This window comes from Phyllobates terribilis, unplaced genomic scaffold (assembly GCF_046119375.1).
Source record: "Phyllobates terribilis strain yellow unplaced genomic scaffold, ASM4611937v1 Scaffold_1__5_contigs__length_1240528914, whole genome shotgun sequence".
Taxonomy (NCBI): Eukaryota; Metazoa; Chordata; class Amphibia; order Anura; family Dendrobatidae; genus Phyllobates; species Phyllobates terribilis.
The window spans coordinates 615,897,897-615,922,142 of NW_027362761.1; the positions used below are offsets into that span (position 1 = coordinate 615,897,897).

Below are 24,246 nucleotides of genomic sequence, written 5' to 3' on the forward strand. Positions count from 1 at the left end.
GCACTGATCACATGACGGTGACGTCATCACAGGTCCTTCTACACTGTGCAGCAGGTCTGCTCTGTCTCCCTTGTGACGTCTTGTTCTCTCTGGTATCAGCCAGTTGCTGTCTGCTGTACACTGATATCGGCTCCTCCCCGTCATCCATCACGTGACTCCTCTGCGCTGCAGTGAGGCCGCCGTCACCATGGTAACACATGAGGCCGCACAGTGGATACTAGAGCTGCTGCCCGACAGATGATGGTGAGGAGGGCGGCGGAGCCTCAGGCCTAGTGCCCACCATGCAGAAATGCTGCAGATTTTCTCCACTTCTCCCTGGCAGGAATAATGCGTGCTGATCGTACATGCGGATTGTCCTTGGGGATCGTACACGCGGATCGTGCATGCGGATTGTCCGTGCGGATCGTACACGCGGATCGTGCATGCGGATTGTCCGTGCGGATCGTACACGCGGATCGTGCATGCGGATTGTCCGTGCGGATCGTACACGCGGATTGTCCGTGCGGATCGTACACGCGGATCGTACACGCGGATCGTGCATGCGGATTGTGCGTGCGGATCGTGCATGCGGATTGTCCGTGCGGATCGTACATGCGGATTGTCCGTGCGGATCGTGCATGCGGATCGTACATGCGGATCGTACATGCGGATCGTGCGTGCGGATCGTACATGCGGATTGTCCGTGCGGATCGTACATGCGGATCGTGCGTGCGGATCGTACATGCGGATTGTCCGTGCGGATCGTGCACGCGGATCGTGCGTGCGGATTGTACATGCGGATCGTACATGCGGATTGTCCGTGCGGATCGTGCGTGCGGATCGTACACGCAGATCGTGCATGCGGATTGTGCGTGCGGATTGTGCGTGCGGATTGTGCGTGCGGATCGTACATGCGGATTGTCCGTGCGGATCGTGCGTGCGGATCGTACACGCAGATCGTGCATGCGGGTCGTGCGTGCGGATCGTGCGTGCGGATCGTACACGCGGATTGTGCGTGCGGATCGTACACGCGTATCGTGCGTATCGTACACGCGGATTGTCCGTGCGGATCGTGCATGCGGATCGTACACGCGCATTGTCCGTGCGGATCGTGCGTGCGGATCATACACGCGGATCGTACACGCTTATCGTGCGTATCCTACACGCGGATTGTGCGTGCGGATCATACGTGCGGATCGTGCGCGCGGATCGTACACGCGGATCGTGCGTATCCTACACGCGGATTGTGCGTGCGGATCGTACGCGCGGATCGTGCGTATCCTACACGCGGATTGTGCCTGCGGATCGTGCACGCGGATCCTACACGCGGATCCTACATGCGGATCGTGCCTATCCTACACGCGGATTGTGCGTGCGGATCGTACACGCGGATCGTGCGCGCGGATCGTGCGTGCGGATCGTACACGCGGATTGTGCCTGCGGATCGTACACGCGGATCGTGCGTATCGTGCACGCAGATCGTGCGCGCGGATCGTGCACGCGGCTCGTACACGCGGATCGTGCATGCGGATTGTACACGCGGATCGTACACGCGGATCGTGCATGCGGATCGTGCGCGCGCATCGTGCGCGCGGATTGTGCGTGCGGATCGTACACGCGGATCGTGCGTATCCTACACGCGGATTGTGCGTGCGGATTGTGCCTGTGGATCGTACACGCGGATCGTGTGCGTGGATCGTGCGCGCGGATCGTACACGCGGATCGTGCATGCGGATCGTACACGCGGATCGTGCGTATCCTACACGCGGATTGTGCCTGCGGATCGTGCGCGCGGATCGTACATGCGGATTGTACATGCGTTTTTCCCGCCAGGTAGAAGCGTTCTTCACATGCATTTCCGCATGCAGGTTATCAAGCGATTTTAGCATCACTTGGAAAGTGCTTGACAACTTGGTCACACTATATACTGTATATCCATGCAACCGGCAAACGGCTTGGATTTATATAGTGTGACCAAGTAATAGTTAAAAAAAAAGAATAAAAATGGTAAAAGATAAAGATTATACTCACCTTCCTATAGCCCCCGGTCTCCTCCGATGTGTCCGGTCTCCCCGATGTCTTGTGGTGTGAAGGACCTGCGATGATGTCATTGAGTCATGTGACAGGTCACACGACCGCCGACGTCAGGTCCTCACACCACCGCGAGCCGCCCAACACACTATCATCTCTGAGGAGGCCGGGGGCCATCGGAAGGTGAGTATAATCTTTATTTTTTATTTTAAATTCTTTTTTTTACAGGTACTAGGGTACCCGGGTCTGGATGAGCGACTCCTTCTCCGGACCCGGGTACCATCCGCACATTGAAACGCATAATATCCGTGTGTGTAAATGTGCTGACACGGATATTATGCGTTTCAATGCAAGTCAATGGTGGCAATTACGCTGCATGTCCGCAAAATTAATGGACATGCTGCGTATTTTTCCGCAATGATAATCCACAGCGGAAACTTCTGCATCATGTGCACAGCACATGCGGATTGTCATTGGGGACCATGGGGCATGTATTACCAAGCGTTTTCGCTGCAGAAATTCCGCGGCAAAAACGCTTGAAAAACGCATAGTGGGCACACAGCCTCATACTGTGGTCACTCCCCCGGGGCCGGTGCTGCCGCCTCAGCTGATGGAGCCGCTGTTCCTATAAGGTTGCGTGCCCACTATGCGTTTTTCACGCGTTTTTTGCCGCAGAATTTCCGCAGCGAAAACGCTTGGTAATACGTGCCCCATGGTCCCCAATGATAATCCTCATGTGCTGTGCACATGCTGCGGAGATTATCATTGCGGAAAAATCCGCAGCATGTCCATTAATTTTGCGGACATGCAGCGTAATTGCCGCCATTGACTTGCATTGAATCGCATAATATCCGCATCACTGCATCTGTACATGCGGATATTAAGCGATTCAATGTACAGATGGTACCCGGGTCTGGAGAAGAGGAAACTCTCCTCCAAACCCGGGTACCCTAGAACCTGTAAAAAAAAGAATAAAATAAACATTATACTTACCTTACTTATGACCATGTGATATTTCAGTTTTTCTTTTTTAATAAATTTGCAAAAATTTCTACATTTCTGTTCTTTTTCAGTCAAGATGGGGTGCAGAGTGGACTTTAATGAGAAAAAAATTAACTTTTTAGAATTTACCAAATGGCTGCAATGAAACAAAGAGTGAAAAATTTAAAGGGGTCTGAATACTTTCCGTACCCACTGCATGTCTAGTTTGTGGGAAACATAACCCTGGTAGACGTACTCGAGTTCCACAAAATGCACCAAAACCAGATTACCCATTTCAGAGACTGCAGGAGGACTACATACAGCTAACTAAGGTGGGTACTTATGAATACGTCCTGGTATGCATCGATCTTGTTCCTTGGTTGCCTGAAGCTTGGGCCGTGACCAAAGTTTAAAGCAAAGTTTGAGATGGTTTTGTTATGGTTAATTTTTAATATCTAGATATCATTAATTTAGAAAAATCAATTTATATTTTTGCTATGTCTGAAGTCTGCTTGAGTGTTTAAGATTTACATTGTGGAATGTCTGACTAAGATACTGGTTTCCCGTGAAGTCCTTGACAAGAAGGCTAAGGGAAATGTGTTTGTTACTGATGTCTATTTCGGTTTTCTGTTTAGTTGTATGTAACAATGAAGTTCCGCTTTTTGTCTAGCTAATAAATATGGTGAGTCTTTGTTGCCACACCAGAAGACTCTACCTGCTGACAATGCATGTCACATGTATTCTGTCTCTCTTCCTTCATCGATGAAGTATCTTAATTTGAATCTCACTGGCAATGTGAAGACCCTTTGCTGTCTAAACCAAAGTTCTCCTTAAACCAAAGAGGGTCTCCATAACAGTACATGGTGCCTGAAACCTGGGATTGTCATAACCGGACCACCTCTGGACCCGTCAACAGGGATCTCTTTGGGAATCATTGAATAAAATCCACAGTATGTAATCCCCTGTATTACTAATAATTCAGTGCTACCTAGAGGGCTCCAGGACGGGTAATTGGTGGTCCTAACAAGACAATCATTTTTTTGAACCCTTGCCTGTGATTGATTTTGTTGTCTTATATGTTTCAATGTGGTTTTTAGATGTATAATTGACGGTTGAATGATAATTGAATGAAGTGACGAGTAACCAACTGTAACATCCCTGGCGGCGTGCTTGCATTGTGCACCACCTCCCACTATGCAAGATCGCAATCTTACCCTTCAGTCCAGTCTGCAAGCCGTGCTCCTGTTCATACTGTATGCATGCCTCTGGTCTGATTGCTTAGGGCGGCGGCCCGGTTACTTCCTGATTCTTATAGCTGCTGTGGGCACACTCCTAATGTGTCCCCAGCCTATTGCTGTGAGTCACTGGATATTTAAACCCACTCCACCCTGTAGGAGGGGCCTGAGCAACACTAACATTCAGTGTGCTCTTTTGACTCTGAAGTTGCCAGGTCCAGTTCTACCGCTTGTCTTTTTCCGCCATTTCTGGGGGCTGCATTCCCAGACCTGTAACCTGTGACTTCTTGTCTGTTTCTGCCACCCTGGGGGCTGAGTTCCCAGGCTCGTTCCTTTACCATGTTCCTGGTTCAGTCTCTGTCTGAACAGTGTCCTAGCTCATTACCTGTTTGTCTCTATGTCCGTACCTTCCCTTTTCCTGCAGTATATGAACCTGCCCCTAACTCCCAACTCGTTGTCTCTGTACTTCTGTTTGTGAGTTTAGAGTCCACTCGCTACTTCATTGAAAGTACCTTGTGTGTATCTGGTTCTGCTTTTCCCTTCCAGTCTGTTCCATGTGAACAGAGCCCTGTCCTCTCTGCCTGCACCTTCCGCCCTGTTCTGCTCTGCTTTGCTCACCGCTCCGGCGGTTCCTCTCTGGTCTGCCTTGTCCAGCGCTCTGGCGGTTCCTCTCTGCTTTGCCTTGTTCACCGCATCTGCGGTTTCGCTCTGCTTGCTCACCGCACCAGCGGTTCTGCCTTGCCCACCGCTCCGGTGGTTCCTCTCTGCTCTGCCTTGTTCACCGCTCCGGCGGTTCCTCTCTGCTCTGCCTTGTCCACTGCACCTGCGGTTTCGCTCTGCTTGCTCACCGCTCCAGCAGTTCCCCTCTGCTCTGCCTTGTTCACCGCTCCGGCGGTACCTCTCTGCTCTGCCTTGCTCACCGCTCTGGCAGGTACCTCTCTGCTCTGCCTTGCTCACCGCTCCGGCGGTACCTCTCTGCTCTGCCTTGCCCACCGCTCCAGCGGTTCCTCTCTGGTCTGCCTTGTTCACCGCATCTGCGGTTTCGCTCTGCTTGCTCACCGCACCAGCGGTTCTGCCTTGCCCACCGCTCCGGCGGTTCCTTTCTGCTCTGCCTTGCTCACCGCTCCGGCGGTACCTCTCTGCTCTGCCTTGCCCACCGCTCCAGCGGTTCCTCTCTGGTCTGCCTTGTTCACCCCATCTGCAGTTTCGCTCTGCTTGCTCACCGCACCAGCGGTTCTGCCTTGCCCACCGCTCCGGCGGTTCCTCTCTGCTCTGCCTTGTCCACCGCACCTGCGGTTTCGCTCTGCCTTGTCCACCGCACTTGCGGTTTCGCTCTGCTTGCTCACCGCTCCAGCGGTTCCCCTCTGCTCTGCCTTGTTCACCGCTCCCGCGGTTCCTCTCTGCTCTGCCTTGCTCACCGCTCCGGCGGTACCTCTCTGCTCTGCCTTGCCCACCGCTCCAGCAGTTTCTCTCAGGTCTGCCTTGTTCACTGCATCTGCGGTTTCGCTCTGCTTGCTCACCGCACCAGCGTTTCTGCCTTGCCCACCGCTCCGGCGGTTCCTCTCTGCTCTGCCTTGTCCACCGCTCCGGCGGTTTCGCTCTGCTCTGCCTTGGCCACCGCACCTGCGGTTTCGCTCTGCTCTGCTTGTCTACCGCATCTGCGGCTCTGTTCCTTATCCCAGTCTGTACTGGACCCTATCCAGCCTGCGCTCCAACCTGCTAGTACCCCCCTGTCTGCACGCCAGCCGTGCCTGTCAGTACCCCCCTGTCTGCACTCCAGCCGTGCTTGCCAGCACCCCCCTGTCTGCATACCAGCCGTGCTTACCAGTACCCACCTGTCTGCATACCAGTCATGCCTGTCAATACCCACCTGTCTGTGAGCCAGCCTAACCTACCTGTTCCTGCATTTCTCGGTGTGGGTCAACAGCCGTGTCCAGGGTCTGACCTAGGAGTAGCACCTGGTCCCTCTGCTCGGTTCCTCCTTGGTGCACGGAGTCGACTGAGACGCCGTGCGACCTTGATCGGATCGGGTTGATACTTAGTCACACCCCTCCAGGCACTCCCTGGTTCTTGGTACAGTGGGATCACTAATCACGCACACGCCAGCCAGTCCGGGCGTGTGCAAAATACCAACCTTGCCCAGCGTGTCGGGATTAGGCACCTCCGCAGTTCTGTATATTTCAGGAGTCGGAGGATTGTTTTATGTTGTTTGTTTTGTCTACGTCATAAATGTCTGGTATGATATTGTAAACTATGAGGATCCTTGAATGTGGGACTGAATGATTTTTGATTGACCAATAAGGGACTACGGTCTCTGCTTGATAAGGGATCCCGTTAGGTGTGTTCCTTCACATGTGGTGGAGAGGAAAATCGGTCCGTAAGAGGATCAGGGAAGTGTGATTGCCTATAACAGAGGAATCCTTCACGGTAAGATAGTACTCTGAGGGTATTGAATTCCCCTGTAAATTGATAAGGGCACCCTCAAGAAAGGGGTAATTGAATGCAGTTTGTAGCCCGAATACAGCAGGGGGATTAATATAAGTGATTGTGCAGTGTGCTTTGAATGATTGACGTATTATTAAGTCGTTTTTGATGAATCAGAATCGTTGTCCTCAGTGTCTGTGTTCTGTTATGTGTAAGCTCAAGAGAGGGAAAATCATAGTAGCTGAAGTTCTTGCTTAGCCTGTATACCCAGACTGGGAAACATATAGTATAAAAAGTAACACTTATTGCAGATATAATTGTCACGTAGTGCCTTTACAAGGTGTAGAAGGAAAACCTCTGAACTGGGAAATGTTATATGATCATGTAGAAATAATTGGAATAGTAGGTGGAGCAGTAGGCTTGGTATTGTTATTTGTTTGGTTGTGTGTAAGAATCTCCCTAGCTCACAAGGCTGGAAAATCGGTGTTAGTACTTCCTTAAAGATCTGTCTTCCAAGGCTCAGAGGAGACTGGGACAGGATCAGATCCGTCTTTCGAGGATCAGAGGAGACTGGGACGGGATCAAATTTAGAGTCTGAGAGGCTCTAGGTGTGCTGAAGAGAGTTCTGCGGTGGCACAGTGGTTGCAGTTATGGGGACTGGCAACAGTAAGGAATTGACTAACCTAAACGGCGAGGCCCCAGTTCCAGCATGTTTGATAGTGGAAAGACTGAAAGGGAAAGAAGCAGTAGAGGGATGTGAAATAATATTGAGGAAATTTGTATATACTTAACTGAGCCCCCATGCTTATCCAGAAAATGCTTGGAGAGAGGGTGTTTCGGAAACTTATTGCGTATATTCCGCAGATGTTCCCCTATTCTCCTATTTAAGGGACGTATTGTACGTCCCACGTACAGTTTTTCGCAAGGGCATTTGAGTCCGTAAATAACCCCCTTAGTTGTGCAGGTAATGAAGTCCTTTATAGGTAGTTCTATCTCCCCATGGGATATTTTGTTCTGTTTCTTAGTATGTAGGCTCCTGCAGACTGAGCATTTCTTGCATGGGTAGAAGCCGGCAGGGCTTGGAAATAAACTTTTTGGTAGAGCAGTAGGTGGAGGATTTTTTATGGATGGGGCTACTAGGTTGCCAAGGTTTCTGGCTTTCCTAAATATGAGTTTTGGTTCTAAGGGGATCTGATCTCCTACTACCTTATCACCTCTGAGGATATTCCAATGACGTTTTATGATTTTCCTCAAAAGATAAATGTTAGAATTATACGTGGTTATAATTGGGATATCTATAGTAGGTCCTCAGTGCTACCCGTACCTAACCCATCGCGAGACTCCACGTGATCTACCGTCGCGTATACCACGTGACCTTACATCACGCAGGTCCTTGCGTGCACGAAGAAGGTACTGCTACATCCGGGTGCCTGCCACTACTGGAGCCTCCGGCCGGGACTCCGTGTGCAGCGCTACCCCTGCAATTCAGAGCGCTCTAGCACTTATCTACAGGTCCCTCACTCCTCTTAATATTTGAGTTATGCTTATTCTGTAATGTATTTTTGTCTTTTCAAGCCCCCTAAAATTGTAAAGTTCTGCGGAATATGTTGGCGCTATAAAAATAAAAATTATTATTATATGTACACACGGGGTCAAAATTGTTGGTCGCCCTCGTTTAATGAAAGAAAAACCCACAATGGTCACAGAAATAACTTGAATCTGACAAAAGTAATAATAAATTAAAAATCTATGAAAATGAACAAATGAAAGTCAGACATTGCTTTTCTGCTTCCACAGAATTAAAAAAAAATAAACTCATGAAATCGGCCTGGACAGAAATGATGGTTCTTCTTCTTCTTCTTCTTAACTTAATATTTTGTTGAACCTTTTGAGGCGATCACTGCAATCAAACGATTCCTGTAACTGTCAATGAGACTTCTGCACCTCTCGACAGGTATTTTGGCCACTCCTCATGAGCAAACTGCTCCAGTTGTCTCGTGCTTGAAGGTTGCCTTTTCCAGACGACATGTTTCAGCTCTTTCCAAAGATGCTCAGTAGGATTTAGGTCAGGGCACAAAGAAGCCACTTCAGAATAGTCCAATGTTTTCCTCTTAGTCATTCTTGGATGGTTTTAGCTGTGTGTTTTGGGTCATTATCCTGTTGTCAGACCCATAACCCGCGACTGAGACCAAGCGTTCTGACACTGGGCAGCACATTTCTCTAGAATCCCTTGATAGTCTTGAGATTTCATTGTACTGTTGAGGGAGGGCAATGGCCTCTCACGGTTGACCAAGTGAGTGTCAAATTATGATGTTACAAGGTTGATTGCGCAATCCAACAGGAAACCAGATGGAGACAGTGCTCTGTATGGGAGGATTCAGAGAATCTCTAATCCTGTTTATTTCTACTCAGCATTTTATATTGTTTTGAGTATATCAATAGCCAATCACCTACAGCCTACTACAGGCTTAAGCCAATGTTAGTGCAATTATTACGGAAACACATATATGGTCAAATATCATCGTTAGTTGGAAGCATCATGGAAATTTACAAGGTTACCCCTCCCGGCTCAGACTACTCAGATAACGGGAGCAGGGTGTCTCATGGAATGTTCTTGTGAGAAAAATGTTAGTGTGGGAAAGATGCATGTGAAGCATGAGAAAAGAAGGAAAGAATTTATGTTATGCAAGGAGTGATAATAACATGATTTTGAAGCAAGCAGACAAAATGGAGTTGCTGTAGCATGAATATCAATATGTACTTTACATTTCCCCCCTAAAATTTATGTTATTATCAACAATAGAAGTGCTATCCCAGGGTCATGCTTTGAGCCTGAGGGACATTGGTCTTCACTCAATTAGTGCCCTTGTTACCAATTGAGGCTGTCGCGGCATGTCCATCCCCCCTTGTTAGTTGATATAATCATAAAGCTCAGATCTTCAGACGAGGTTGGTTGTGGCATGGGGGTAAAGGTCATCATTCCCTTGTCGTCCAGGCCCTCAATGCTGGTTACATCTGGGAGGTCCGTGTATAGTAGCACTGGATGTTGGTTGACAGCGTTACATAGTTACATAGTTAGTAAAGCCGAATAAAGACTTGCGTCCATCATGTTTGACCTGTTAGTTCTGTAATTGCTAAAGTTGATCCAGAGGAGGGCAAAAACCCCAAATGATTTGGCCAATCTTCACCTGAGGAAAAATTCCCTCCCGACTCTGAAACCAGCAGTCAGAATAAATCCCTGTATCAACCTACTATTTTATTCTATTTTTAAGTATATGCAGAAATCTGCCTGGTATCTAGAAATGCATCCAGTCCCCGCTTGAACTGGTGTAGTGAATCTGACATTACCGTCTCCTCACTCAGTGAATTCCATATTCTCACTGCTCTTACTGTAAAGAACCCCTTCCTATGCTGGTGCTGAAACCTTTTCTCTTCCAGTCTTAGTGAATGCCCTCTTGTTACCGTAATATCCCTCCTTTTGAACAAATCCCGGGCAAGATCTCTATACTGTCCCCTAACATACTTGTACACATTTATTATGTCCCCCCTCAACCTTCTCTTTTCCAGGCTGAATAGTCCTAGTTTTGCCAACCTCTCTGGGTATTGCAGTCCCTCCATTCCCTTTATTAATTTTGTTGCCCTCCTTTGTACCTTTTCAAGCTCATTTATATCCTTTCTATATATTGGGGCCCATAACTGAGCACAGTATTCCAAGTGTGGTCTGACCAGTGCTTTGTACAGTGGAAGAACAATGTTCTCATCCTTTGCAGCTATACCTCTTCTGATACATCCCATTACCCTGTTTGCCCTTACAGCAGCGGCCTGACTTTGGGCACTCCAATTTAGTTTGCTATCAATCAAGATGCCCAAGTCCTTCTCCATCTCTGAATTCCCCAATGATTTCCCATTCAGTGAGTACTGGTGACTTCCATTTTTCCTTTCCATATGTATGACCTTACATTTCTCCTCGTTAAACCTCATTTGCCATTTAATGCTCCACCTACCCAGCTTATCCAAATCCCTCTGTAGGTCTGCACTGTCCTCTTTTGTATTAATTGTTTTACATAACTTTGTGTCATCTGCAAATATTGATATTTTACTATTTATCCCATTGACTATGTCGTTAATAAAGATATTAAATAACATTGGGCCTAGTACAGACCCCTGTGGTACCCCACTAGTGACGCTTACCCAATCTGAGTATATTCCATTTATAACCACCCTCTGCCTTCTATCCTTTAGCCAGTTAGCTACCCACTTGCAGACATTTTCCCCCAGCCCCATCATTCTCATTTTGTATACCAACCTATTATGTGGCACGCTATCGAACGCTTTTGAGAAGTCGAGATACACGATGGTTGATAATGTTCAGGTACACGATCCCCCCCAAATATGGCCAGTAGAAACATATCGGTCTTGGTCTCCCAGTGAACTTATTGCCCTTGCTACCCAGCTCCCAGAAAAACCCCCTTAACATTTAGAATGCGCCTCCAGGGTGTTCAGGAGGCATATCTGGCCACATGCGATGATCTAGTTTCTGTCATTCTACAGAAAGGCAGTGACTAGTGTTGAGCGAGCATGCTTGACACTGCTCGGTACTCGCCCGAGCATCACGCTACTTGGGATGTTCGGCGAGCACCGAGCATTTCCGGGTTACTCGGGCGGGAGCTCGGGTCTCCGCCCTGCATGTTTGGCGCTCTTTACAGAGCCAATGAACATGCAGGGATTGCCAGCCAGTCACTGTAATGCCGCAGCCATGTTGGTTGTGGACATTACATTGATTGGCTGGCCGCACAGCGTCACCTCGAGTATTTAAAACCGCGCGCCGCCATCTTGTACACAGACGGCCAGGATCAGTGTAGGGAAAGTGCTGCTGAGCTAGGGAGAGATTTATAGTGCGAAATAGGTAGTGTAGGGTCTCTAAAGCCTGCAAAATCAAACAAACAGTCCTTATCAGGACTAATATCCATCCCAGATATCAGGCAGGCTGCATAGGAGACGCAGTGGTTATACCAGCAAACGCTGCATTACAGTCCTGTGTGCTGCTCCTGTTGCTGAAATTGCTGGACTTAGTTGCAGGTTTTGGGGGCCAGGAAAAAAACTTTTTTTTAATCCTCTAAATCCTCTTTTTTTTTTTTTCCCTCCTTCACACTGTACAAATACCCATCTTATTAACCTTTTGGTGCCCCCCCCCCCCTAAAAAAAAATGTAAAAAAAAAGTGTGTCTGTGACAGTTCAGACACAAATATATCTGTTTAAAAGAGTCTGGTGTAGGCCAGAGAAATAGAAGTGTGGTTTTGCAGTTCCACGGTTCAAACCTCTCTATTATCCACTTTTGGGCCATTTTTACCTAAAAAAAAACAGTTTGAGTGTGTCGTTCACTGTTCAGCCGCAAATATATCTATTTAAAAAAGTCTGGTATACCCCAGTAAATTATAACTGTGGTTTTGCCGTTCCACGGTAAAAAAATCTCTATTATCCAGCTTTTGGTATTTTTTCTGTAAAGAAAAACAGTAATATTTTCTCCCTGATTGTTCAGACACAAATATATCTGTTTAAAGTAGTCAGGTGTAGGCTGGAGAAATAGAAGTGTGGTTTTGCAGTTCCAGGGGTCAAATCTCTGTATTATCCTGCTTTTGCCATTTTTTGCCGTAAAGAAAAACAGTAATAGTGTCTTCTGATTGTTCAGACACAAATATATCTGTTTAAAAGAGTCTGGTGTAGGCCAGAGAAATAGAAGTGTGGTTTTGCAGTTCCACGGGTCAAACTTCTGTAGTATCCACTTTTGGGCCATTTTTACCTAAAAAAAACTGTTTGAGTGTGTCACTCACTGTTCAGCCGCAAATATATCTATTTAAAATTGTCTGGTATGCCCCAGTAAACAATAACTGTGGTTTTGCCTTCCCACGCTAAAAAATCTCTATTATTCAGCTTTTGGTATTTTTTCCGTAAAGAAAAACAGTAATAGTTTCTCCCTGATTGTTCAAATTGTTTAAAAGAGTCTGGTGTAGGCCAGAGAAATAGAAGTGTGGTTTTGCAGTTCCACGGGTCAAACTTCTGTAGTATCCACTTTTGGGCCATTTTTACCTAAAAAAAACTGTTTGAGTGTGTCACTCACTGTTCAGCCGCAAATATATCTATTTAAAATTGTCTGGTATGCCCCAGTAAACAATAACTGTGGTTTTGCCTTCCCACGCTAAAAAATCTCTATTATTCAGCTTTTGGTATTTTTTCCGTAAAGAAAAACAGTAATAGTTTCTCCCTGATTGTTCAAATTGTTTAAAAGAGTCGGGTGTAGGCCAGAGAAATAGAACTGTGGTTTTCCTCTTCCACGGTTCTAATCTACTTTATATTACCCTTTTTCCATTGATAGTGCGATTGTAAGCTATTTTACTTCATTTACAATGGACGTTCTGGTGATGATGCGTGCAGAGGACGGGGCCGTGGCCAAGGTGAAATTGTGCCACAACCAACAGCCACATCTTCTCACTCCCAGTTCTTGACCGAATTACTAGGGAAGCACAGAACAACACCAGTATTGCGAACTGATCAGTGTGAACAGGTTATTAATTGGATAGCAGATAATACTTCCAGGTACCTGGGCACCACCACCTCCGGTCTGTCTTCAACACGGTCAAATCTTAGTAGTCATGAGTGTCGACCGCATACTCCTCCTCACCCTGATGCTCCTTCCTCCCATCATGCCGAGTGTCGTCAGACAGCAACTGATCCCACACTTGGACACTCTGAAGTGCTGTTCACTGGTCCATTTCCAGATTTGTGCCCCTCGCCTGCTCCGCTTGAAGTGGTGGAAGAGGAGATCCCATATAGCGATGCCCAAATATTTGAACTGCCACGGCCACAGGAAGTCGACGCTGGCAATTTGTCACAAGAGGTGAACGATGACGGACACAATTGCCAGGAAGTGAGGAGGAGGATCGTGGTGCACAAGTGGAAGAGGAGGAGGTGGTGGATGATCTAGTAACTGACCCAACGTGGCAGGAGGACATGCAGAGCGAGGCCAGCAGCACACGGGGTGAGGGAGACAGAGTACCCCAACAGGCAGGAAGAAGCAGTGTGATGGCCGCACACAGAAGGCAGGCAACAGTTCCCCGTAACACCAACACGAGGGACGTTGCCAGTACAACCTGTAGGTCTTCCAGAGTCTGGAATTTTTTTAAAGACTCTGCTGATAACCCCAAAAAGGCAATTTGTACCACCTGCCATGACAGCATCAGCAGGGGTGACAAAACTACCAGCCTGACCACCACCAGCATGATCAGGCACATGGCAGCAAAGCACCCAACTTTGTGGGGTGAACCCCAGGGTCCACGACCAGTGTCAGCGGGTGTCACCACTGCTTCTTCCACTGTTGTGCGTGCAATAGAACCCCCTGTTGTGTGTGCAAGGCAATCCCCTCTCCATACTGCATGCAAAGATGCCCCCTCCTCTCAGTCTTCACTTGTTATGGCAGTTTCTCAAGAAACCGCATCCACGTCCACGTCCCACCGCAGCGTTCAATTGTCCATATCCCAGACCTTTGAACGAAAGTGCAAATTCGCAGCCAACGCCCCACAAGCCACAGTCCTAAATTCGCACATTTCCCGACTGCGTTGGAAATGCTGCCTTTTAGGCTGGTGGAGAAGGAATCCTTCCTCAACCTTATGGCGGTGACCGTCCCATGGTACTCGGTCCCCAGCCAACACTATTTTGCCCGGTGTGCCATCCCCGCACTACACAAGCACGTGTCCCAAAACATCTTCCGTGCCCTCAACAACGCAGTTACTGGGAGAGTCCACCTGACAACGGACACGTGGACAAGTGCTTGTGGCCTGGGACGGTACATCTCCCTGACGGCACACTGGGTAAACATAGTGGAAGCCGGGACCCAGTCGGACCTTGTGACGGAACACATCCTCCCCACACCGAGAATTGCGGGCCCTATGTCAGTCAGAGTTGCCCCCACAGTGTACAGTTCCTGCGCATCATCCTCCTCCTCATGTTCAGCCTCCATCTCCGATATCACCACATCAGTTACAAGCTGGAAGCACTGTAGTACTGCCTCCACCAAGCAGCAACAGGCTGTGCTGAAACTCATAAGCTTAGGTGATAAACCTCACACTGCTTGTGAGTTGTGGACAGCTGTGAAAGAGCAGGCAGATCTGTGGCTGAGACCGCTGAACCTACATCCAGGCATGGTCGTGTGTTACAATGGCCGTAACCTGGTGGCGGCTCTGAGGCGAGGCGAGATCACACACGTACCATGCTTGGCTCATGTGCTTAACCTCATGGTTCAGCGGTTTCTTAAATCGTACCCCGAGTTGCCAGATCTGCTCGTCAAAGTACGCCGCCTGTCAGCTCATTTTCGCAAGTCGGCTACAGCTTCTGCCGCCCTTTCTGTGTTGCAGCAGCGTTTGAGGCATTCCGTCACACCGACTGGTGTGTGATGTCCCCACACGTTGGAACTCTACCCTCCACATGTTGCAAAGGATTTGTGAGCAGAAGAGAGCAGTTGTGGAGTACCAGCTGCAACAAGGCCGTCGATATTCAGGTCAGACTCCACACATAAGACCTCAGGAGTGGACCTGGATGTCTGACATATGTACCATCTTGACAAACTTTGAGGAGTCCACCCAGATGGTGAGTGGCGATGATGCCATCATTAGCGTCAGCATTCCACTTGTCTGTCTTTTGCAACGCTCTCTGCAGAGAATTAAAGAGGAGGCATTGCAGCCAGAGTATGATGAGATGGATCAAGAAGCCGTAGCGGTCGATTACACACAGCCCAGCCTCATCTCATCCCAACGTGCATTGGGGGACAATGAGGGAGAGGAGGAGGAGGAAGAACAGGAGCTGGTATCATGCGCTGTAGACGGTAGTACCTGTACAACTGTCATACAGTTGGTTCAGCGTGGGTGGCCTGAGGACAGGGGGGAGGAGGAGGAGAGCATGGTCAGTCGTCATCTTGGTGAGGACACGGAAATCTTGCCCGTTACCAGTCTGGCACGCATGGCTGACTTTATGTTACGCTGCCTTAACCGTGACCCTCGTGTTTTCAAAATGTTGGGTGACAGTCATTACTGGTTGGTGACACTTGTAGACCCCTGCTACAAGGAGAACTTTCACTCTCTTATTCCTGAGGTGGAGAGGTCTACAAAAACGGGGCAGTACCAGAAGGCCCTTGCTGCAGAACTGTTAAAAAAATTCCCATCTGAACACGCTAGCAGCAGAGGTCACAGTTCGTTGCCCAACCAACGTACAGGCGAGAGAGACGCAACTCCAATCCACCAGAGGCAGGAGAACACTGTCAACATTCTGGGAGAGTTTTCTCAGACCCTCCCTTCAGACAGGCCCTGAGGCGCGGGGTACTCTCACAAGGAGTGGAAAGTTTCAAAAGATGGTGAGGGAGTACCTTGCCGACCATACCAGCGTCCTCTGTGATTCCTCTGTGCCTTTTAATTATTGGGTATCCAAGCTGGACACTTGGAATGAACTCGCTCTGTACGCCTTGGAGGTCCTGGCCTGCCCTACCGCTAGTGTGTTATCGGAGCGTGGTTTTAGTGCCGCTGGTGGAATTATAACTGATCAGCGCACTCGCCTGTCAACTGACAATGCTGACAAGCTGACCGTTATCATAATGAACAAGGGCTGGATTGGGCCAGACTTCTCATCACCACCAAATGACAGCAGAGTAACATAAAGTCAAATCTACTGTGTTATTTTGGGAGGTGTATTCATATGCTTCACACCCACACATGGGTATACGCTTCCTCATTTCGGCTGTTTTATGCGCTTCTCCTTATCATCAGCCTCCACCACCACTATACCACCAGGGTGACCCTGGTCCGTGTTGCCAGCATTGTAAGTTTCTCCGTCCTTATTTTTGGCAGCTTTTGCTTGGAAGGCATAAGCAAAGACTATGGGAGACCCACTCCCCAATAATGGGAATAATGTTTTTAAGATGCTGTACTGTATGGCTATTGTAAGTGGCATTGCAAGTTCCTCCGTCCTAATTTTTGGCAGCTTTTGCTTGGAAGGCATAAGCAAAGACTATGGGAGACCCACTCCCCAATAATGGGAATAATGTTTGTAATATGCTGTACTGCTTGGCTCTTGTAAGGGGCATTAAAACCGTCTTGTTAAACCTCTCTCAACTCCACAGCTCTTCCAAGGGGCATTAAAACCGTCTTGTTAAGCTACTGCGACCTCCAACACTTTTCCAAGGGGCATTAAAACCGTCTTGTTAAGCTACTGCAACCTCCACGTCTCTTCCAAGGGGCATTAAAACAGTCTTGTTAAGCTACTGTGACCTCCACGTCTCTTCCAAGGGGCATTAAAACCGTCTTGTTAAACCTCTCTGAACTCCACAGCTCTTCCAAGGGGCATTAAAACCGTCTTGTTAAGCTACTGTGACCTCCACGTCTCTTCCACGGGGCATTGATATTGTCGTTTTATTCCACTGCAACCTCCACCACTCTTCCAAGGGGCATTAAAACCATCTTGTTAAACCACTCTGAACTCCACAGCTCTTCCAGGGGGCATTGAAATGTTGTTTTTAATTACCTCTAACCTCCACGACTCTTCCAACGGGCATTGCATTTCCTCCTAATTTTAGTCAGCTTTTGCTTTTCAATGCAAAGGCGAAAACTAAGGGAGACCCACTCCCCAATAATGGGTAGAAGGTTTTTAGTACGCTGTAATCCACGTCTGTTTCAAGGGGCATTGCAGTTCCTCATAATTTTTGGAAAGCCTTCCATTCACTGCTTAGGCCAACAGTGTACAGGAGACCCAGTTGCTATAAATGGAAAAAAACGGTTTAGTTAAGGCCCTCTGACCTCCATGTCACTTCCAAGGGGCATTGGAGTGCCTCGAAATTTTTGGTAGTCATTGCACTCACTGTATGCCTTATAACTGTGTAGCTGAACCGCTCCTTTTGGTACGGAAACATATCCTACAACACATGTGTGGTTGACTGGCCTGATAGTGATGTGAATGGTCCCTGTTCCTCCTGCTCTTTCTCCTTTGCCACCACCTCATCCATCATTCATCACCTGAAGCTTTGTTTCAGGAGTCTGGTTCTCTGGTGGGCTCGTCCAATGCTGCCCTAAAGCAGGCCTGGCTAAGTAAAGTGTGGGGGAAGGTCACAGGAGAAATAGGGGCGGCTGGGGACCGTTTATGGACACCCGACCGCCCCCAGGCGGCTGGGGACCATGTGTGGGCACCCGGCTGCGGTACGGCTGGGGGCTGAGTATGGATACCAGGCTGCCGACGCAGCCATGATGTGGTGGCCAGATTCCGCCTCCACATGCCTAAAAGGCCCAATTTCAAGTGCAAGCAAGCAAGCAGTATGGTGTTGCAGCCTGGGGGTGGGTGGGTGGCAGGCTGCATCCAGTGGTGGCCAAAAGTATTGGCACCCCTGCAATTCTGTCAGATTATACTCAGTTTCTTCCTGAAAATGATTGCAATCACAAATTCTTTGGTATTATTATCTTCATTTAATTTGTCTTCAATGAAAAAACACAAAAAGAATTGTCCTAAAGCCAAATTGGATATAATTCCACACCAAACCTAAAAGAGGGGGTGGACAAAAGTTTTGGCACTGTTTGAAAAATCATGTGATGCTTCTCTAATTCGTGTAATTAACAGCACCTGTAACTTACCTGTGGCACCTAACAGGTGTTGGCAATAACTAAATCACACTTGCAGGCAGTTAACATGGATTAAAGTTGACTCAACCTCTGTCTTGTGTCCTTGTGTGTACCACATTGAGCATGGAGAAAAGAAAGAAGACCAAAGAACTGTCTGAGGACTTGAGAAACCAAATTGTGAGGAAGCATGAGCAATCTCAAGGCTACAAGTCCATCTCCAAAGACCTGAATGTTCCTGTGTCTTCCGTGTGTAGTGTCATCAAGAAGTTTAAAGCCCATGGCACTGTGGCTAACCTCCCTAGATGTGGACGGAAATGAAAAATTGACGAGAGATTTCAACGCAAGATTGTGCGGATGGTGGATAAAGAAACTCGACTAACATCCAAACAAGTTCAAGCTGCCCTGCAGTCCGAGGGTACAACAGTGTCAACCCGTGCTATCCGTCGGCGTCTGAATGAAAAGGGACTGTATGATAGGATGCCCAGGAAGACCCCACTTCTTACCCCGAGACATAAAAAAGCCACGCTGGAGTTTGCCAAAACTTACCCGAGAAAGCCTAAAACGTTTTGGAAGAATGTTCTCTGGTCAGATGAGATAAAAGTAGAGCTTTTTGGGAAAAAGCATCAACATAGAGTGTACAGGAAAAAAAAATGAGGCATTCAAAGAAAAGATCACGGTCCCTACAGTCAAACATGGCGGAGGTTCCCTGATGTTTTGGGGTTGCTTTGCTGCCTCTGGCACTGGACTGCTTGATCGTGTGCATGGCATTATGAAGTCTGAAGACTACCAACAAATTTTGCAGCATAACGTAGGGCCCAGTGTGAGAAAGCTGGGTCTCCCTCAGAGGTCATGGGTCTTCCAGCAAGACAATGACCCAAAACACATTCTTCCAAAAGCACTATAAAATGGTTTGAGAGAAAGCACTGGAGACTTCTAAGGTGGCCAGCAATGAGTCCAGACCTGAATCCCATAGAACACCTGTGGAGAGATCTCAAAATGGCAGTTTGGAGAAGGCACCCTTCAAATATCAGGGACCTGGAGCAGTTTGCCAAAGAAGAATGGTCTACAATTCCAGCAGAGCATTGTAAGAAACTCATTGATGGTTACCGGAAGCGGTTGCTCGCAGTTATTTTGGCTAAAGGTTGTGCAACCAAGTATTAGGCTGAGGGTGGCAATACTTTTGTCTGGCCCATTTTTGGAGTTTTGTGTGAAATGATCAATGATTTGATTTTTGCTTCATTCTCTTTTGTGTTTTTTCCTTGCAAGCAAATTAAATGAAGATAATAAAACGAAAGAATTTGTGATTGCAATCATTTTCAGGAAGAAACTGAGTATTATCTGACAGAATTGCAGGGGTGCCAATACTTTTGGCCAGCACTGTACTTGTGCTTGCATTGCAGGGAATGGGAGAGGTACAATTGAACACTGCCCTGGGACAAGGACTTGAACGGGGATAGTTGCAAGTCTGCAACGACAGGTGCAGGGCGGGAGGCATCTTCGCATGTGCCATGAACAGGGGGTTGGCATGCACACACTACAGCGGAATAGGCTGTCCTTCCCACTAAATGCACTGGGGAGGGCACAGGTAATGTTTTGGTATGCGCGCTTAATCTTATGTATAAGGCACACAGGGACAAATAGGAGTGGTTGGGGACGGAGTATGGATACCAGGCCGCTAAGCAGGCCAGGCTAAGAAAAGTGTGGGGGAAGGTCACAGGAGAAATAGGGGCGGCTGGGGACCATTTATGGACACCCGGCTGCCCCCTGGTGGCTGGGGACCGAGCGTGGACACCCGGCCGCGGGGCGGCTGGGGACCGAGTATGGACACCCGGCCGCCCCCTGGCGGCTGGGGACCGAGCGTGGACACCCGGCCGCCGGGCGGCTGGGGACTGAGCATGGATACCTTGCTGCCGAAGCAGCCATGAGGTAGTGGCCAGCTTCGGCCTCCTCCAAACTAAAAGGCCCCATTTCAAGTGCAAGCTAGCAGTATGATATTGCAGCCTGCGGGTGGGTGGGTGGTTGGCTGCATATTTGCGCTTGCATTGCAAGGAATGGGGGAGGTACAATTGAACACTGCACTGGGACAATGACTTGCACGGGGATAGTTGCAAGTCTGCATCTTCTGATGCGGCAAGGATCACTTCTGATGGGCACACTTTTAGGCAGTGACCAGAGTGTCAGAGATGCTTCCAGGGGTCTTCCCCATGCTGTCCCCATGTCTTTTCAGCATTGTATGCATGTGTTCCACAGCACATGGCCAGATAAGGTTGTAAAATGTTAAAATGACATTTCCCGGTGAATGCATTTGTCACGGTTGAAAGCAATACAAAAGTGCAAAAACGCATAAAAAATGCTACTTGTGAACATAACCCAAGGTGTGGAGGAGTATTTTTGTTTTTGGTTATTTATTTTACCTTATACACAAGTCTTTACCCTGGAAAAGAAATTCCTTAACATATTTCACAGGAAAACCGTTTCAGTTTCATTTTTGAACGTTTTATTGTGAGCTCGTAAAAGTGGCTTAATACCTCTGACCACGTTGTTGACAGCAGTGACCTGGGTGTCAGAAATGCTTCCTGGGGCGATCCCCATGGTGTCCCCATGTCTTTTGAGCACTGTAACTATCGTTTTGGGCACTTTTTAGGCTTTCTACAGACTGCCGGGGGTGCCGCCGCAAAAATGCTCGGGTCTCCCATAGACTAACATTGGGCTCGTTGCTCGTGTCGAGCACCCGAGTATCACGGTGAGCTCGGCCCGAGCTTCGAGCACCCGAGCATTTTAGTGCTCGCTCAACACTAGCAGTGACCCCTTACTTATGACAAGTCTTTTACATTGTACTGCCACGAACAGGCTGGACATGCATCTGGTGTCCTTACCCAAGAACATGGTGGTAGGCAGCGTCCTCTAGGGTGTTACTCTGTAACCCTAGATCCAGTCATTATGGGTTCTCCTACTTGTGTTAGAGCTGTGGCAGCTGCTTCAGAACTTGTTAAAAAGACAGAGGACATAGTGTTAGGAATCACCCTCACGACACTTCAAGTTCCTCATGCTGTATCTGAAATACTTCAACAGGCTCAGACCCGTCACCTCTCAGCATCAAGGTTGACAAAATATGAAGTCTTACTCCTTACACCTCCCCATATAATTATCAAAAGCTGTAATGTTATAAAGCCAGCTACACTACTTCCAGTGGATTTAGGAAAGGGAGGAAAGTATCAGGATGGGGAAGAGGGAGGGACCATGAGCCAAGATTTGCCCCTGTTTTTCAAATTAGCAGACGAGGAAGCTCAATTTAATATGGCACATGAACATGATTGTCAGGCTTTGATGGAAGCTGAAATAAAGGGCTTGGCAAATATTACTGATGTACCACTCACTAACCCCTCTGCTGATCGGGTATGCAGTAGACCACAATGGTAAGGCAGTGACACAAGACCCACTCCCCTCCAGCTGCTCTGCGCAAGAGGCAGAGCTTAAAGCACTCGCTGCAGCGTGTAATCTGGGAAAAGGTAAAGAAATTAATGTATTTTCTGACTCGCAATATGCTTATGGTGTTGCACATGACTTTGGCGCCATTTGGTGAAGCCGTCATTTCTTGACCTCTGCTGGCAAACCTATGAGGAATGCACAAGCGGTAGAGCAGCACTCACCCTTCCCCGAAGGGCAGCCATAGTCAAAGTGTCAGCACACACTCGGGAACAAACTCCCCTTGCAGTAGGGAATGCTTTGGCCGACCAGGCGGCTAAGGAAGCAGCACGTTTACCTCTGACAGAGATACTGACTATTGCAAGTGCGGAAACCCCAGGAGACTCAGAGTCAGGGAGTGCAGGAAGCCCCTTTCAAATAAGGAGACATCCCCTGCACCGGTCCCAGTGGCCGTGGACCTCGAACTACTGCAGGTCTTCCAGACCCAGGCTCCCCCACACGAGCAGAATGCATGGGTCAAAGCGGGCTCCGTACAGTCAGGGGTATGGCAGGTAAACAAACTTATTTGCCTTCCACGCTGCCTGTTCCCCATGATGGCTGCCCTTGCACATTCTCCGGTGCATAATTCAAAGGGTGTTATGTGTGCAGTGGTGCTACAAAACTGGTGTGCCCCAGAGTTCCCGAATACGGCTGCAAAGTATGTTCAAGAATGTCTAGTTTGTGCAAAACATAACCCTGGTAGGCCTATTCGAATTCCACGAAAATGCACATCAAAACCAGATTACCCATTTCAGAGACTGCAGGTGGACTACATACAGCTACCTAAGGTGGGTAATTATGAATACGCCCTGGTATGCATTGACCTTTTCTCTGGGTGGCCAAATGCTTGGGCGGCGACTAAAGCAAACACAAAAACTACTGCTAAAAAATTGATCAGTGAGGTGGTTTGTAGATATGTGGTGCCCGAAACTATAGAAAGTCAAAGAGGAACCCACTTTACTGGGGAACTAATGAAACAAATCATGGTCACTCTTGGGATAGAACAGGCTTTCCATGTTCCTTATCATCCACAAAGTAGTGGGAAGGTGGAATGTCTCAATGGTACCTTGAAGCTAAAAATCCAAAAGTGCATGGAAGAAACACACATTGTATTCAGTGAGGACCGCCCCAAGGGGGAGGGAGAAGCTGTCCCCATATGAAATACTGTTTGGTAGTGTCCCTAAGACAGGGTTGTATTTCCCACAGCAGCTACAGCCTCCTATGGTTCTCTCACTGAATATGTTCTGGAGTTGCATAAACATTTGACTTACTCATAATTGTGTTCTTTCCTCTATCCCAGACCCCAATTGCCTCAGCAGCACTCACACTTGGGTACCAGGAGACTGGGTCGTGGTAAAGAGACATATGAGGAGACCACTGGAGCCCAGATACAGTGAACCTTTCCAAGTGCTGTTAACCACTGCCACTTCTGTCAAGCTTCAAGGCAAGGACACTTGGCTCCACACCAGCCATTGTAAAAAGGTTTTGAACCGCAGCAGCAGCAAAGATGATGACCCTGTTTGTTTGGACTATGGTGATAGCAACGTACCCCTTGCCCTAACTCTCCATTAAGTACTTAAAGAGAACTGTGATAACAAACTGATAAAGCATCACCAAGTCTTAGGCTATGTGCCCACGTTGCATTTATGAAGCAGAAAATTTCTGCATAAATGCAAGTCCTCTCCCGGAAAAACGCATGCGGAATTCCGCACGCGTTTATCGCGCATTTTTCGCGCGTTTATCACGCGTTTTCCACATGCGGAATTGCCTTGCGTTTTTTATGCATTGGACTAAGGCAATTCCGCTTGCGGAAACGCAAAATTAAATGACATGCTGCGTTTATGCCGCGTTCAAAAATCCGCAGCATGTCATTTAATTTTGCGTTTCCGCAAGCGGAATTGCCTTAGTCCAATGCATAAAAAACGCAAGGCAATTCCGCATGTGGAAAACGCGTGATAAACGCGCGGAAAATGCGCGATAAACGCGTGCGGAATTCCGCATGCGTTTTTCCGGGAGAGGACTTGCATTTATGCAGCAGAAATTTTCTGCTTCATAAATGCAACGTGGGCACATAGCCTTACTCCAAGACATGAACTCTAATGACCGTCCTAAGAACTGTTGGATATGCACCCACAGTCCAATATCCTCCAATACTATGCCTTATTTAGCTATTCCAGTGACTTTGAAAGAAATGTTTTACTTAAGTAACCAACACACCATAGTGCTAGATTACTTGACTGCTAGAGAGGGTGGGATGTGTCAGATAATAGGCCCTACCTGTTACCACTACATAGACTCTGCAGGAAATTTCCAGGTAAAGACCAAGATAGAGATAGTTAGAGAAATGAGGGATGCGCGGCTCCAAGAACATCATGTCAACAAAGATTCCTGGTGGAGCGACACTTTCTCATTTCTTAATCCTGTCAATTGGTTCAAGGGTATAGGTGGATGGCTAATGGGTATCCTACAAGGTATTCTACAAA

At 48.0% G+C, this 24,246-nt stretch overlaps 1 long non-coding RNA gene across 2 annotated transcripts; it reads left to right on the forward strand.

Annotated features, from left to right (window-relative positions):
• The first annotated feature begins 9 nt into the window (after positions 1-9).
• On the forward strand, positions 10-23,437 carry LOC141272990 (uncharacterized). 2 transcript variants are annotated; one of them, XR_012322050.1, is made up of 4 exons: positions 10-243; positions 3,084-3,323; positions 8,448-8,604; positions 23,064-23,437. It is a non-coding gene; the product is annotated as an uncharacterized lncRNA (long non-coding RNA). The 2 variants fall into 2 exon arrangements; XR_012322051.1 differs by lacking the exon at positions 8,448-8,604.
• The last annotated feature ends 809 nt before the right edge of the window (positions 23,438-24,246 follow it).